At 29.2% G+C, this 17,097-nt stretch overlaps 1 pseudogene across 1 annotated transcript in view; it reads right to left on the bottom strand.

The window, feature by feature from the left end:
• Positions 1-368: 368 nt before the first annotated feature.
• Positions 369-17,097, bottom strand: part of LOC143224816 (sorting nexin lst-4-like) — a 76,449-nt pseudogene continuing 59,720 nt past the window's right edge. Inside the window, exons 12-16 of the transcript XR_013013459.1 lie at positions 16,774-16,853; positions 13,038-13,114; positions 10,254-10,343; positions 7,890-8,096; positions 369-2,500 (exon numbers count right to left, since the gene is read on the bottom strand). The product of XR_013013459.1 is annotated as a sorting nexin lst-4-like (transcript). The remainder of the gene's footprint in view (positions 2,501-7,889; positions 8,097-10,253; positions 10,344-13,037; positions 13,115-16,773; positions 16,854-17,097) is intronic.

The following is a 17,097-nucleotide window of genomic DNA, read 5'->3' as shown; positions in this document are numbered from 1 at the left end:
GGTTCAAGGGTTCCTTGGAAAAATGTAGCTTTCACCAAGAAACAGCACATTTTGATTGCATCAGAGCTGTTTTTGCACCTTTTAAATATGTTTCATATACACACAGATGCAATTTAGGTTAATTTTCATGGAGTCCAAAAATATTCATTTAAGAATATAAGCTTTGATATGAAATTTCACACAACAGAAAACTTATCCAATTTAAATGTAACAAAAATCATGAAAATTAAAGAAGTGAAACAAAACAAATAGTGACAAACTGAGCCAGAAGTATTTAAATAATTTAATTCAGGTCGAACATACTCTTCTTTAAATGTAATATTTCTAAAACATTAGGTTTATTTCAATAAAGATCACCTAAATGCAAATTGATTTCCATAATTTTTATTTTCAGCACAAGTAAACAAAATATGCAAACCAACTATCAAACAATCATATTACAGTTTAATTACCAACACAAATTAACTTGGTCCATAATAGAGCTTGCAATAATTTAAAAATAAAGAAACACCTTTCTGTAATATCATATCTGATACAAGCTTATTACATGGCCACTAAATTTTCAGTGACAATATTTCATTTCACCACTGTTGTTTTTGAAGACATATTTACATGTTAGTAATGTTACAAAAATAAATTCTCTAGTTCATCATCCTTCTTGTAATATGAATACTAACCAAAATAACTAAATGATCACTGCTAAACAATCATGAGGAAGTAAACTCTTTCTGAAAACATATATTACAGTTATGAAAAACATTTACCAAATATTTATCCTTAAACATTTCTGCAAGCAGAGTAAATTTTGGAAAATTCTAAACTATGAAAAATAAAGCCATTAATAAAAACAGGGTATAAAACAAAACATTCTAGAAAGTTTATTAAATTACTATTTGTAGTAATTAATTACTTAATTTATAAAATAACTTGTAAATAATATAAAAATATAAATTTTCTAAGACAATAAACTGTATCTGCTATGAATACCTGATTACAAAAAATTTCTTAAAAGACAAATACAGCTTACATCATCATTTTTACCAATATGCATAATTACTATTTAACAAAAATGAAAAAAAATGCAAAGCTTAAAAACCTAAGAGAAAACATTTAAAATAAATACTTTGTTTATCATTTTATTATAATGTGTGTGTGTGTGTTCTTATCATTTTTAAGTTTTGGCATGTTATCTCTGATGTCATTCCATCTAGGCGTAGCTCTAGGTGGTTTTTACAATATTCAAAATAAACACAAGTACTAAACACTTCAAGCAGATAAATTAAAAATAAATTGCTTTTTTGTGCAGATATAAAATCTAACTTTTCATTACATGGTACATATTAATTAATGACTATTATACTGGTGCCTTATAAATCAATTATGTTCAAGAAAATGATTTCATAGCTTAATATGTTTTATTAAATGATAGCTTCCACTCTACAGAAAATTTGTTCTTAAAGTTTAATATGAAATAACCATACACAAAGCACAAAAGAATCAATAGCAATGAGAGGTTTGTTTTAAATTCTTTTTTTTTCAATAATGTGGATTTTCAATTACTTATATTGTCTCCACAAAAAATGTTTTAAGCATAAAAGACAGTACTATAATGGTAGGAATAAAGGTTTATGATATATAAAATTTAATGCAAACAGCTGCCATGTTTCTATAAAAGACAACTGATATGCTGATGTTATCGTAGTGAGACTAGATATATAAAATTATCATGATTCTATGTAGAAACTGAATACAAGAAATACCTGTGACTTTTGTTCATAAAATGAGCCACAAATCACAGTGTGATGGAAAGAACCATGTATATAAATTTCAAATTAAAATTGCAAACAAAATCATTCATGCGAGGTACAAATCCACTGAACAGAGCAGAAACCAACTGTCACAGTAATACAGTTGTTTCTCAGCTCAGCCTGTATTTATATAAAAATATCTAACTAATTCCAAAAACATTTATCAAATTATGTTACACACGTATTCTTCTATCATTTACAACTATATCAACATTGTTTTAAGGCCTCAGTTATTAACTCAATTAGAAACAAGGAACTCTTGAGTTAGGTCCATTTTGAAATGGTATGCTTTTAATTTTAGTTTAGAACCATGTATAGATTTAATAAAAATCATTCTTTTTCATATTCAGAAAAAAATACTACTAGTTTTAAAACTAATTTTCTTTTCAGGAATATCTTCTGAATTACTTTTTGATTTTCAAAAATATAAGTTCCAGTCAAACATATTTCATTTTAAACTGAATTCTACATATCATTCAATATGATTTCTCTGATAAAATTAACATTAAGACTGACTACAACTATTAAAAATATTTATATATTAATTTTAATGTAAGCTATGAAAGTAATATTTAACACACTTAGGAATATACAAAAATAAAAACCAATTTCTGCTGCACCTTATCTTGTCTTAAAAACTTGGTTCAGAATTGTTGGTACTTGCTCAATGATTCCTGGAGTTTTTGAACCACCTGAAAGAAAACGTAATGATGTATTTCACTTTTCACGTTTGTAATAATACCAGCTTTTCACCAAAACATCTTAGCTATTATGATGCTCTTCACACAAGCAAATGCTCTTCATGGAGGCTAGAACACTAACTTTAATTTAATTTGTTACTCCTATAGGTATGGATGTAGTGGAATATTTGATTTAATTATTTCTATTTCTTATAGACAACCACCTTTACACAACTGGCTGCAGATGGTACATGTAAGTTGAAACTAAAGCATTGTAAACTAGAGCACTTATAACCAGCTTCAACATTTTATATATATATATATATACATAAATTTAATGGGCAGTGTTTCCTTACCACCATATTGGTCCTACATTTACAGTTACCTCTTCTACTAGGATAAATAAAATATGGAGAAATAAAATGTATCTTTGACAAATAATTTTTTGTTTTTGCCTTGGTATCTGAAAGGATATGCCATATATTACAAAGAAGAAAAAAACTGAGTTTGAGATGGCCTTTGTTCAGTATTTAAGAAAAACTTTTACAACTGATTTCTAACATCACATATGATACATCCCTCTTCGAGTATATTTAGAAAAAGGCACACTCAAAAGCTATTAATTTCAATGTTTCATTTCAAACAAGTATTGCCACAATTTGAAAACTAAATTCACTTTATAATATTAAATAATCTGTTATTTAGTCACCTTTTTGTACAAAAGGTTTCATAGTAACTATTTGAGGCTCTCTTATAAACACAGAAGCCATTAAAATTGTGCCCTGTATCAATTATTTTGTATTTAAGAAGAATTTTAAAATAATGAAAACCTAATTTTTCATTAAAATGTTTTCTTTTCCTTACAGAATAAACAAAGAAAAACATGTACATTAATGCTTAATATAATTATCATTTTGAAACATTTTAAGTGTACCCAAATGTTAAAGAGATTCACAGTGTGGAAACTTTAAGATTTACAAACAAACATAATATCCCATGTGCTCCTAAACTTAGCCCTCTCAAGAAGGTATACATTTTTCATGAACATATTAAGCTCTGTTAACTTGTAAAAATCAGTTCTGAATGATTTTGGTTTTAAGCCAATAGCAAAAAATGGAATTAAACATTTTATTCAACATTCACATTTTTAAATAATAAATACACTATTAAATTACATTTAGCATGGTCTACTGCTTCTGTATGTTAGCAAGAGAACATGAATTTAAGTGAATGTAATCTTTCATTTAGTTTTTGATATAAAGCTATTGTTGTTTGCACCAATAACTTTTGGTTTTTAATAATTCCATCAGTAACACAGGTTCGTGAAATTAAACTTCATAAAAGTAGTTTTGGTTTTAATTTTGAATTTTCCATAATTCACCTTTGCAGACCTCAAAAATATCATCAATTTTATTTCTCCCATGTAATAACTATTCACAAATTGGAACGAAAAAAAAAACTAACTTAGATTCAATTATTATTTCATTTACCACAATGAGCACTTTCTATTATGTTTGTCAACAAAAATACAAATAAATTGAAGAAAATGGAAGAACATTGATATTAAAGGAGTATGCATCCTCATTCCCCCCAAATTTTGTGAAACCTATGTCTTTTAGTCTCAAAACTGTGTTTCTTTCTTTTATGTATTATGTTTAGACCATCTCATTTCAGTGCCCAGCAGTAATCAACCATCATGCTGATGTTCCACCTCTGATACTTCCTCTCCATTTTACCAATGTCTTAAAGAAATCTTTCTCCTTATTCTTCACTAACAGCACTGGGATTTTCCAGCCAATAGTGAATAAGTGAAGGTAAGAAATGAACTTAAGCTCAGACTACAATCCATATAATTTGAATTTACTGAGCATGTTATTGATAATATTTTAATAATTTGGGTCCTTACTCTTTCCACAAAAAATTGTCACTGATATCTTTAAAGGCAATTCAAGCTTCTTTTTCAAATTTCCTCCTTGTTCTTTCATTCAAAGTTAATTTCATAATCTAAGGCTGAATAAAAATCCTTTTTTTAAAGGTTCAATTCTGAAAAAGCTGGGAAATACCTACCCACATAGATTCTTGAAACAGTCACCATTTTCGTACAAGGCCTTTACAAACTGCTTTATCATGCTCAGTTTTATGTGAAGGTAATATGACTTTCTTTATATCAAACAAATTTTCATGTTCAATGATTTCAATCCAAGTATCAGACTGACCCTGCATAGCCATTGCTTCCTTATCCAGTGCTTATTTTGTGCTCTGCTGTCCCATTCAAATAAAAAAACATGGAAACTTTGTATAACTGGATTGTTGACTCAACAATATACAAAATAATTTTAAGCTCCACAATGTAGCCAACCATGTTTTTTGTATCTGATAATAAGAGATTTGAGATTTTCATGTTTTCTTCAATTGAACTAAATCAGCAATAGAAACAGATGTATACATGTTACCACTGTGAGAAAGAACACTTTTTACATTTACTTTGTAGAAATCTACAAACAATCACCACTCATTTGGTTCATAAACTGCAGCTCCTACCATTGGTATTAATTCAGCAATGTTGTTGCAATACACCAGTGAAGTTTCTTGCAAAAAGTATTGTATAAATTCTTCCTAACAATTTCTGTATCAGTAAAATAAAGTTCTTAGTCTGAAGTCTGGACCACAAAATCTCTAAAGAACCCTTTGGAAGGTCAAATATTTTACCAAATCATTATATTCCTCTTGTGTTTCCTGTGGTTAACATGTTGTTTCGTATTAAAAACAGTGTCAATCATCATTTCTATTGGCATCAGATTCAGAATTGGACAAAACTATATCAAGAATCTCAAGTGAAGTAGGTACAGGTATATCAGGTCCATGAACAAGTCTTTTTGCAGATTGAAGGTTCAGATAAGAAATTTCCTTTTTATTTTGAGTGTAATGTTACACGATCAAAATCAGAAGTAATCTCTGTGGTTTCTAGACTTACACCAGTCCAATGGAATGAAGAATTAATGTGGCATTAACAAGTATGGACACAATGATTTGTCTGCTATATAACGCTTACACAATTCATAACAATGCAAGTCCTGGAGAAAACTGAATCTCCATAGAATGTCATTAGCCCTCTTAAAACAAAACACAGAAATAAGATGTTCCCTCTTAAAAAAGGCTTTCCTGATTGACATTTCAAGTAAAATCAAGTTGTCCCAGGTGGACTAAATACACTTATAGAGAGGAGTTTGTTTCATACAAGGAACCAAATAATACGAGAACTTACCTTCTCTCCAAAATCTTACACACAATTATTCAAAGCAATGATTTTATAATTAGAAGAAATCACTGGAATGTCCTCAGACTTACAAAATGTTAGTATTCAGAAAATGCCTCCATCTGCAAAATATGGCTACAAAGAACCAGAACATGACTGATAAAGGCAGTTCTAACAGGTGTAATGCAAGACCAGTGTAGGGCTATTTTGAGATTCAAATTTTTAAATATAAGCTAAAAGACAATCACCCCCCCCATATAAATACCAAAAGTGGACAAGTATACAATTTTTGTATCTTTGTATGAAAGCTCATGTAAATTGGTCAAAATACAGCTAAGTAACTGACCATAGAACCCAAAATTATACTTTTTTTGTGGGCTCTGACCCCTTCTAACAGATGGAAAAAGAGCAAATATAAATTTTTTTATGCCAATGTCTTGGGTGCATAAAAATTCAAACCTGTGCCAGTTTTCATCTTGCAGACACTAAATATGACCATAAAGAAACACAAAATATACATTTTTCGATTATTTTAACTTTGACTCCATAACATCCTTAAAAAATCTAAATCATAAAAAATGAAAAATATATCTGGGGCATGTTGGAACAAGGCACAACACTATCAGATTTTGTTTGTTATTTATCTGATAGAAAAGCCACATTGTGCTACTTGTCTTGTCTATCACAGGAATCAGACCCTGCATTTTACCACTGTAGCTCCATATGCTTACTGCTATCCCACAAGGGGACTTATACCAAGTTTTAAGTCAATACACCAAAAAATAAAAGGAATAGTAGTTGAAAAGTGTTTAAAAGAAAAACAAATTATAGAAAACAGTAGATCTTTCCAAATAGACACAAAAATAAAACAGAAACTAATTCTGTCTTTGAAACTAAATCATAATAAATTGTACTAAGCCTACATAATAACAACACTGCAATTTAATTACACATGTGATATGTGTACTTATACCTTTAACTTAACAGTTTGTAAGTATTTAAAGTTGATGCCTAATCATGTGGTGAATTAATACTTAATAAAAAATTTAGGTTTTAGTTTTCCTCTTCTCCTTTCCATTCTTTTTTTTCCCACCTTTTTTTTTTCTTCTCTTATTCTCTTTTCAATGCAAAGAGATGGAAAAAGCAAGGTGGATGACAGAACAATGGTTGAAAAAAAAGTCTGAGTCATATATTACATCACATCAACAATGTTAAAGAGGAATACATGTTCAGCCAAGATAAAATTCTCTAAACATATTCTCTCATTTGTATTAATACAATCTAGAGTTCAGTGTCTTAAATTCTTCCAGGTTGTTGAAAAGACAGCAGTTGAAATACCAATTTATGAAGAATATCTCATAATCTGTACCTTTTCCTGATGATAAATTTTATAACAGTAATAACCAAGACTTAAAATTTTTTTATAAAGTATGAAACTTTAAACAGATTAAAGATAACACTTACCTTACTGAAATCGTGGATCAAAAGAAAGTTGTAGTGTTTTTAAAGATTAAAATTGTGGAAAAAAAACTACTCTGGGGACATTCTAAGCTGTTGATTGGTTATTTACATGTGATATACTGAAGTGAGTGTATATAAGAGACTGTTTCAAAAATAAAGAGTTGAATGGGGCCACGATGTATGATTCAGTACATAAGTCATATCTTAGCAAAATAAAAAGATATGAAGTTTTAATTTTTATATCCTAGCTTGCCAGTATTGAAAATTTGACTTCATAATTCCTACAAAACTATAGATGTTGTATTGTGGGCATTATAAAATGTAATCTGACCAAACTTGGAAGATGATGTTCCAGTATGATACACAAAAATTGATATTTAGCTAATTCTCTATAATATTTACTTTAAAATTATAAATTAAATAATGTATAATACTAAAAACTGAATTAAATTCTAAAATTTGATACCAAGGTCATTGACATACATTCATAAAATAGTTCAATAAAATTTTGAATGCAAGGCAACAAATATAACATGCCCTTTGACCCCTTGCTACCTGTATTGATAGGGTTAAAGCAATAAAAGTCAGTCCTTTATTTAATCTTTTTTTTCTTTATGATATAATAAGCAAGTTTTCAAATTTTTTCCATTCAATAAAACAATAAGTGTTATAAAAAGATATTACCTGTTGATAGAAATCAATCTGAGCTGATAAAAAGCTCTTCATCATATGTTTAAAATCTTCTATTCGCTCTAACTGAAAATGAGTTATTTCTGCAAGAGTTGCATGAGAGATTACATCTATCCTCTTGTAAATTGATTGTACTTCTTCTGTGCTTAATTTACCTTCTTCTGTAAGTTTCTGGTAATCTTTTCTTTTATTCATTGCACTCTAGATATAAAAAAAATACTCAGTTAAAGAATTAACAGGGGAAATACATGGATACTGTTATTACTGAATCACTATGTAAAATAAAAAAACACAATTTTTAATTTAATGATAGTACAGAAAAAAGGTGAAATAATTGATATTTTGAACATAACAGCAATAATATTGTACTAAAAGAGAAAAAACAATGTTTAATTAAATTGAGACATTTAAAAGTTAAAAGAATGGTCACGTATTTTACCAGTCAAAAAATTCACATTTATCAAATGGCATTTGTACTATGATGATTCAAAATACAACAATGTCTAATGTGACATCCCTTTTTACAGTAATCTGTATTAGTATACAATACAAAGAACAGCTTGTATAATTAATTTCTTATTCAAGAAACTAAAAATTTTTTAAAATGATAAAAACCTCTATTCCAGAAGAAACATGCTTAATTCAGTGATGTAACTGTTAATTACATCTAAACTATTACATAGTTCACTGTTATGAAGCCAAAAGTCAATACATTATGCTTTCTTTACTCAGAAACCTTGTTTTATAGTTTAACAATTTAAAGTTTAATACAAATATATGATTTGTTTAGTTACTCAGTGATAAACCACAATCATTTCATTTTCTATACGACTAATTAACTAATCAACAAAGTGCAGAAATCAGATTAGATTTTATACTGCTTTTCTTGTTGTGAATAATTTAAAGATGGTAAAAAGGTCACAGAATATTTACCTGCCAGACTTAAAAATGTAGAAGGTGACATAGCATATAATTATGCAAAATTGACTTTTTAATGTCCAAGGTGGCATTTTAGGCCTAAGCTCCTTAACATCTGTGTTTGTACAGGAACTGTTACCATTATAAGGTGAGTTGAAACATATGCTGAGTAATCAATGACATTAACAATAAAGATTAGTCCATGCAGTAAGTGGCTCTATATTTCTCATAAAAACAGTTCAGGTACACTACCTATTATTCTCCCTTACCATTACTTTATTCCTTTTCTAATATCTAAAATAACAAATATCCAGTTTTTGTCTTAGATTTTCTATGACAAATTTGGAAGACACCTAGTTGAGTGACATCATAGTTAGATGAAGATGTATAGCAACATAATACCAACACTACTGTCCTACCTTCCTTACACTTCAGTTGTACCTGTTGCATTACTTAATCACCAGGTTGAATTTCTATATATGTTCAGTTATATGCTAAATTAACTGTAGTTTATACAGTAAATTCTAAACAGGTAAAAGGTCTGCTTGGTCAGTAAACATTTTCATGCTAAATTATCTGTAGTTTATACAGTAAATTCTACACAGGTAAAACGTCTGCTTGGTCAGTAAACATTTTCATGCTAAATTATCTGTAGTTTATACAGTAAATTCTACACAGGTAAAACGCCTGCTTGGTCAGTAAACATTTTCATGCTAAATTATCTGTAGTTTATACAGTAAATTCTACACAGGTAAAAGGTCTGCTTGGTCAGTAAACATTTTCATGCTAAATTATCTGTAGTTTATACAGTAAATTCTACACAGGTAAAAGGTCTGCTTGGTCAGTAAACATTTTCATGCTAAATTATCTGTAGTTTATACAGTAAATTCTACACAGGTAAAAGGTCTGCTTGGTCAGTAAACATTTTCATGAGCATCACTGTCGTATCTTAAATGCAGAGAAGAAAGATAAGCCCATACCTTTTGACTTAGGTCAGAGATAGAGAGATAATATTTCCTGCAAATATCTAATTATTTTAAGATATGCATCTTCTGATCATGAAAAATGCTTCTATGAATAAGATTTTTTTTTTTTTAATTTTACACCTTTTACAATTTTACTTCATTTTTTCAATATATATACATTATTTTCCAATATTCTCATAATGATGATTGCACAGTTACAGATCCTAAATGACTTAGGCACAAAATGTAAACTTCAACAACAAAAGCATATTATACTTAATTTTGTATCTTTCTTTTACATATTTAACATTTTAATGTTTCTGTATACCTACCTACACTAGTAACAATGTTTTGAGTAAAAATATCCTCTTCACTGCTTCTATTTGTCTAGTTAAACATTTCCAGAGACCACACTATTATATAAAAGTAGAGCACATTTAACTACACAAAGAAAACTGTTGGATCATGAAAGTACCTTGTGCAGCTGCAATATGTCTGGCCATGCAGCTAACATGCCTTTATATTCATGAAGAATGTCACCCATTGGTTCAAAATCTTGCTTAGGCTTTAGAGAAAGAAAAAATTCCGTTCATGCATTTACATTATTTTCAGTAAAGTTGTATATCACACGAAAAACCAATGACATAAAAATTAACACATCAAATTTTTTATCTCAGTATTTTCTAGAAACAATCTGATGTTTCATTACTGCTTTTGATAAAGGCACAACTGATTATGATAAGAATATATCTTGGAACTGCTGGTATGGTCACTTTTATTGACAAGGAGAGAACGTTTCAACATTCCTAGGTCATCTTCAGGTTAAGTAAGAGAGAGTTTGCAAGTGACTGTTGTTGGACACTTCTTAGGCATGAGAGTATAAATGGGTAGGGAATTGTAGGGTGCATTGCAGTTGGATGTTAGGTTATTAATTAGTATAGGTATAAAGATGTTCCTTTATACTGGTTTAATTTTGGTTTTAGTTACTGTATAAGTAGGGCTTCTTTCATTTTGCATTTGTTTATATTTGTTTCCTGACTTAGTATCTGGGTGTTTTCTATGGTTATGTTGTGATTATTCAATATGCAGTGTTCAAAACCATGTGAAGGTGTTTCTTTGTGTTCTTAGAATCTAGTCTTCATTTTTCTGGTTGTTTCTCCAGTATAGAAGTTGCAGTAGTTTTTGCATCATATTTTATAAATGATGTTGGTGTTGTGTTTGTCAGTGTAAAATCTACACTCAAAAACATTTTTTCGTTTCACCTAACCATATCTAAACTAATAATTTTCTAATTTTTACAATAATAAATAAATATATACGCAAAACAATAAATATAGTATTTGTCTGGCGTGTGAATGACAAGATATCAACGGTAATGGTAACAGTAGTTGTAGCATGAGTAGTAGCAAGGGCACTAGGACTAGGGCAGCACCACCAGTACAACATATGATGGAATATGTATCAATCAATGGTATCTTTTTGTTATTGTTCTAGATTACCATGGATCTAATATTCATGAGTTTTTCTTTGTTTTTTTTTTATCAGTAATAGAAAGCCACCATGAGAGCTTTTATTATTTTGTGCATGCAGAACATATTCTGGTTAACCTCTAAATTCCACATTTTTATAGAGAAATACTACTGAAAGGCAAGATTTTTTGGTAGTTAAGTATGCTTTTCAGAGGTCAACAGATTCTGCCTTTTATTAGAATGCATTTTTTGGTTTTAAGTTGAATACCACTCCTCTTCAGTTCAACTAATTCCCCTGAATTTGGTCTCACTAAGTTACAGAATTGATGTTAACCCTTTTGACCCAGATATCCTTTACTGCACAGGACATAGTTTTAATATCTTACATTCAGAATTTTATTAACCTACTTTTTATTTCCATTACACCAATTAACACAGCATAACGCTTAGCTAATAATCACTATTTTAAAAGTATAAAAGTTTTAATTGTATAAGGAAATATTTTACAAAATCCTGAACTTCTGGTGTCACACAGTAAAGTATTAATCACCACCACCACCAACTCTTGAGCTACTCTTTTACCAACAAGAGTGGGATTGGCCGTAACATTATAACGCCCCCATGGCTAAAAGGGTGAGCATGTTTGGTGTGGTGGGGATTCGAACCTGCTATGCTCAGATTATGAGTCAACCACCTTAACCACTTGGCCATGCCAGGTCTTTTCTATTATTACTATAAATATTAACTAAAATGTAAAAATAGGGATATTTTTAGGTTAGTTTCGATTGTATTAGGTAAAATAAATATTAAAATAATATAATGAAAATAATTCATCAGACATACAAGATGACCATAAAAAGTTCAAAACACTGTTCTGTACTTTATTTTAATTGAAGTTTTAATACCAATACCAGCCTTCTTTAGAATACAGTATGTAGATAAGGTAATCAATACTGTAACTTGAGCTGCACGTGCCTCAAGTGATTCACAACTTATCACGTGCAGAGAGTTGTTGGACAGTTCAAAGGGCAGTAAAACAATAAAACTTAATTATCAACAAATGTATACTGTTATGAACTTAAGGCAATTTAGAATAAAATAATTTAGGTTCATGTTACAATTTGAAGTCATTCTAGAAAATAAAAGAAGGGGTATTTTGGATTTTGAAGATTTTTTGGTTGTTGAGAAGTCAATCAAATAGATCGATTCAATTTTAAGTTAGGATAAAAAAATAGCAAATGAAATATATATTTTACTGGACAAAATGTCTTTCAGAGATTTTGGGGATCACACAAAAGAAATGAGATTTTTCATATGAAGTATTTTTAATATTAACATGAAAATTACTTTGAATATGATAATCTCAAATAAATACTCCATATATTCATGTACAAATCTTTATTTTACTTTATTAAAAATATTTCCCTTAAAATATGATTTTTTTTTTATATGTGAAAGACTTAACACATTAACTGAAAGCCTGCTAAATTTTATGAAGATATACACACTATATTGAAAGTCAAAAGTATTAAATCTAAAGAGACTTCAAATGAGTACAAAGAGGTTATGTGGTTGATTAAGTTGACTGAGCATATGTTCAGATGGTTAAACAAAAAATCTAAAGTACTACTTCAACTGAAGTACAGGTTAGTTTCTTTCAGTTCCAGTTTGTTGGATTGAATGATTAAATTAACTACTTGATGTTTAATATTACACTTAACACATTACTCGTTGCAGCTACAATTCACTTTAAAATTTGAAATATTTTTAGATGAAGAAGCATATTTTACCTGTTCTTCATAAATGTTTCCTATTTCTTCATAAGTGTCAGCTGTATGTTTTATTGCTAATGTTAGGGATGTTGAGCCTTTGATGTAAAGAAAAATGCTAAATTGAGAATTAGTTCAAATTTATTTTATAATAACTGATTTCATTTTCAATTTCTTATTTTATGTAACTCAAAGAAAAAAATTATTTTGTTAAAAGAAGATACATTTTATTTCCTAAAGCTATAACTTCAATTTGAAACACAAAGAAAAACCTGAGCTTTCTAAAAACTTTCTTAATCAATGAAACTATTAAGACTTGACTTTTCATTAGCAACTTACAAATCATTTTATAATTGAAAAAAAGACTAATACACAAAATAGTCTGAAAACACCTCTTACAGATAAGGTCACTTCAACAGGTAGTTTAAATACAACAGTACCAAGAGAAAATCTCTCCTCATTTTAATGGTTAAAATGTAAACTGTACAAGTATTTATTTTACAGCATTTTAAGTAACACCACAGTAAACAGTTTGTACGAGTACAATTTGTTGAATAAACACAGCTGTTATTACAATGAAAAAATGACTGAATCTCAGTATGATATACAATAATGTATATATTGGTGAATAGCTTCAAAGTTTATAAGATTTCTGTATTTTTAGCTGAGTTGAAAAGTTACCAAGTATTTGTTGCTCATTTAATATTTGTAATTCATGTTAGAAAAACAAGACAATTAAAATAATTCCTGTCATATTTGTCTGTTGGTGAAGAACATGCTTTCTTCTTGGATTAAATATTCTTACCAATAAACAGTAGTTTAATCACAGTTTTTATATCAGTACTGTGTTCTAGCTTGATGTCTAAATAATTAGGTATAAAGGAAGAGTAACTGCATCTTTGCATAACATTAACTGTAATCACACAGTTGCTAAAGTACCATAACATTTTACCTTAGCTTTCAGATCATTCAATAAAAGATCTTGGAAAGATGGTTTACACACCAAATCCATCCACCATTTGAGAATTATGCAAAATTGAACTCATAAGTGAAACTAAATTGTCTCCAAAGACAGGACTGAGGGTGTAATAGCATTTGTGGTACTCACTGCTGTACAGGTTACTTTGCCATGTTATTGAGTAAATATAGCATAAGAATGTCTAAATCTGCCTACTGCTTTTCAATAAACTCCAATAAGCCTTTTATTTTAACTTCATATTCCATGGATAGCTTTTGGCCAATGATAATATTGGCTCTAACAGACAATTTGATTCATTATGTGAATCTGAAATGACAAGGAAGGTCCTCTGACAAAATCAGTGATACCCTTCTGCTTGTTCATTTGCTGCACTTAAGGATGTATCAGGGTCATGGATACTGAACAGCCTTATTAATCACTGTTCAATACAAACCAAGTTTTTACATCTTCCTGCATTCTTCCACTTATGGGTAGGCTATTGCAAGTCTAGTATGACCCTCAGTAATTTGTTTGGATTTATAACTTAATACACATATACATATCGATTCTCAACTATTGTCTTATGTGATTGTTAGATTTTCAGTGAATCTATGTAACAAATTTACATCTTTAAGTGAGCATTAATGCATCTTTTATGGTTAAAAAAAAAGATGGAAAAAGTTCACACTTGTACTGAAATTATTTGACCTTCAGAAAAGCAGACAGCTGAGGAAATAGTTGATTGTGACAGAAAAAATTAAGCTAATGCATAAAAGCAGGAAAGTTCAAAATAAACAGCATTAAGCAATTATATATTACCACAAGTTCTCCATATCCTCTGGAATAACACATGGGTAATATGATATTTTATTAAGAAACAATGTGTAAATACACCACAACAGTATATCCTTATGGGATAAAAAAACAACAACAAACTATATGCAAATTAAATGGTTATTATTTAACACTAACATATGTAGAAGACAGGTTTTTCTGTAACATTTCTTATATTGTTCTTTATGGGTAATGAACATAGTCATGTAAACTTTATCAAAACACATACAGAAGCATGCAAAAGGCTATATAATTACATAACTAAAACTTTAGTTAATAAGTAACATGAGCTAAAATTACATAGAGGGAAGTATTTTGTTTTGGACAGAATATCAGTTCTCTTAAGAAACTAAAAACATATATTAATAGCATGATAAACACAGAAATGATATATTTAGTTTTAACTAGCAGAATATCCTGCATTGCTCAGATGAAAATGGCTTTAAATAATTTGGAAAGTTTTCACCAAGCTTTACAAAATTATTCCATCACCTAACTGAAAATTTTGATTAAAGACAATGCAAATAACAATGTCTGAAAAAACAAAACAAAAAAAAACAACAACAAAAAAACCAACAATTTTGCTAAAGCTATTTTAATCAATGCAAAACCAGGTACTTTGCTCTTGCTTTTTTATACAGGCCTTGCATGGTATTTCATGTTTCCAAAACAAAATTCCATATCTTTTGTGCTATGATTTCTGCTGTGTGATCAGTGTAATTTGTAGTATTTTAACTTCATTATTTTTAATGAATATTTGCCAATATAAAACATCTTACAAAAGTCAACTATATGAAGAATTTACTAAGTACATACAAGCAAAATAAAAGATGGCTGAAGCAAGCCCATTTAGCTCAGAGAGTGTGCATGTATGCTCAAAAGAAAGCAACTTTTCTCAGTCAAGGGGAATTAGAGAGTAGGCATTATGTGTATAAGAGAGAAGGAGAGAGCAGAGAGAGAGAATAAGCAGAAAAGCAAATGAAGATTCTATGAAATTTTTAAATCATTTTAATATATAATTAATCATAGAATGATTAGGAAAAAACCTCACACATAGAATAAACAAATAATAAGTAATAGTTCTCACATTACCAAAACATTCTGGCCTTTCAATTTAAGACCAATTAGTTATCCTGTTTGCAAAAAATTGCTAAACTGGTTGTTTTAGCCTCAATCTGAGGTCTAAAAATTGCCTAAGAAGCTGTGGCTACATGGCATTCTATCTCTACTCTGAGTTTTATGGTTGTAGCTTTATAGAAGTTGCTGTGTATAATGAACAGACTCACACACAATTCACTCTTGCCTCAATTTATGGTCTCTAAACAGCCTCTAAGGAATGGCCACATAATCCATGTTACTTTCAATACAAAGTTTTATCTGTATTCTGAGTTTAAGGTTTGTAGATGTGTTAACTGTTTAAAGATGTGCCTGTGAATAAGGAACAGACTCGCAGAGAGAGAGAGACATTTGCACTTACAGATAAAATATATAGATAAACAGATATCTGACTGTATTTAAACTCTACTTTTATACTAATTCTTTTCTTTTGAAGTGAAAGAATGAAAAACATTTGTACGTTTTTAAAAATACTTTTATACAGTTAACTCAACTGTCCCATTTCTAAAATACCAGTGTGTGTGTGTGTGTGTGTGTGTATATATATATATATATATATATATATATATATAAAGCCTACAGATACAAATAACTTACAAATAATAACAGTAAATATAACAATACCAAGAAGTAAACACAATTTAATCTTTAAAAGAAAATAAGATTATTATAGTTTTGTGTACACTTAAAAATAACTCAAATTAGACAAATTTCTTTGATATTTCAAAGCTGAAACACACACATAGTTAGAACTATTAGTTAAATTGGTTCAGAGATAGAGAAATTTGTTTCCTCATTGAACAAACCAACTGATATGAATTTGTAGAACATCTCATTGTGTGTACTTACGAGGTGAAGTCTCCATTTCAAAAGCATTTCCTAAATCTCTGAAAGAAGTAGCTACTTTCTGAACTTCTCTCTTGAAACCTAAAAAATTAAGGAAAAATAAGAATGCTATTAATTTATCAAGCTTATCAAGTTACATAACTAAATACTGTACAGTAAATCATGCCAGTTTTTCTTTATTACACATTGATAACACACACCCACACACACTATCTTGAAAACCGCAAATTAGCAGTTTTTTCTAGCTTTGTATAAAATATTATCTATTAATAACATAAAACTAGTGAGATATTCCAAAACTGTAATTTAGTTTTTAACACTACTGAA

Source organism: Tachypleus tridentatus, chromosome 1 (assembly GCF_004210375.1).
Source record: "Tachypleus tridentatus isolate NWPU-2018 chromosome 1, ASM421037v1, whole genome shotgun sequence".
Taxonomy (NCBI): domain Eukaryota; kingdom Metazoa; phylum Arthropoda; class Merostomata; order Xiphosura; family Limulidae; genus Tachypleus; species Tachypleus tridentatus.
The sequence above is the reverse complement of the archived record's forward strand: the minus strand, read 5'-3'. Positions and strand labels throughout refer to the sequence as shown.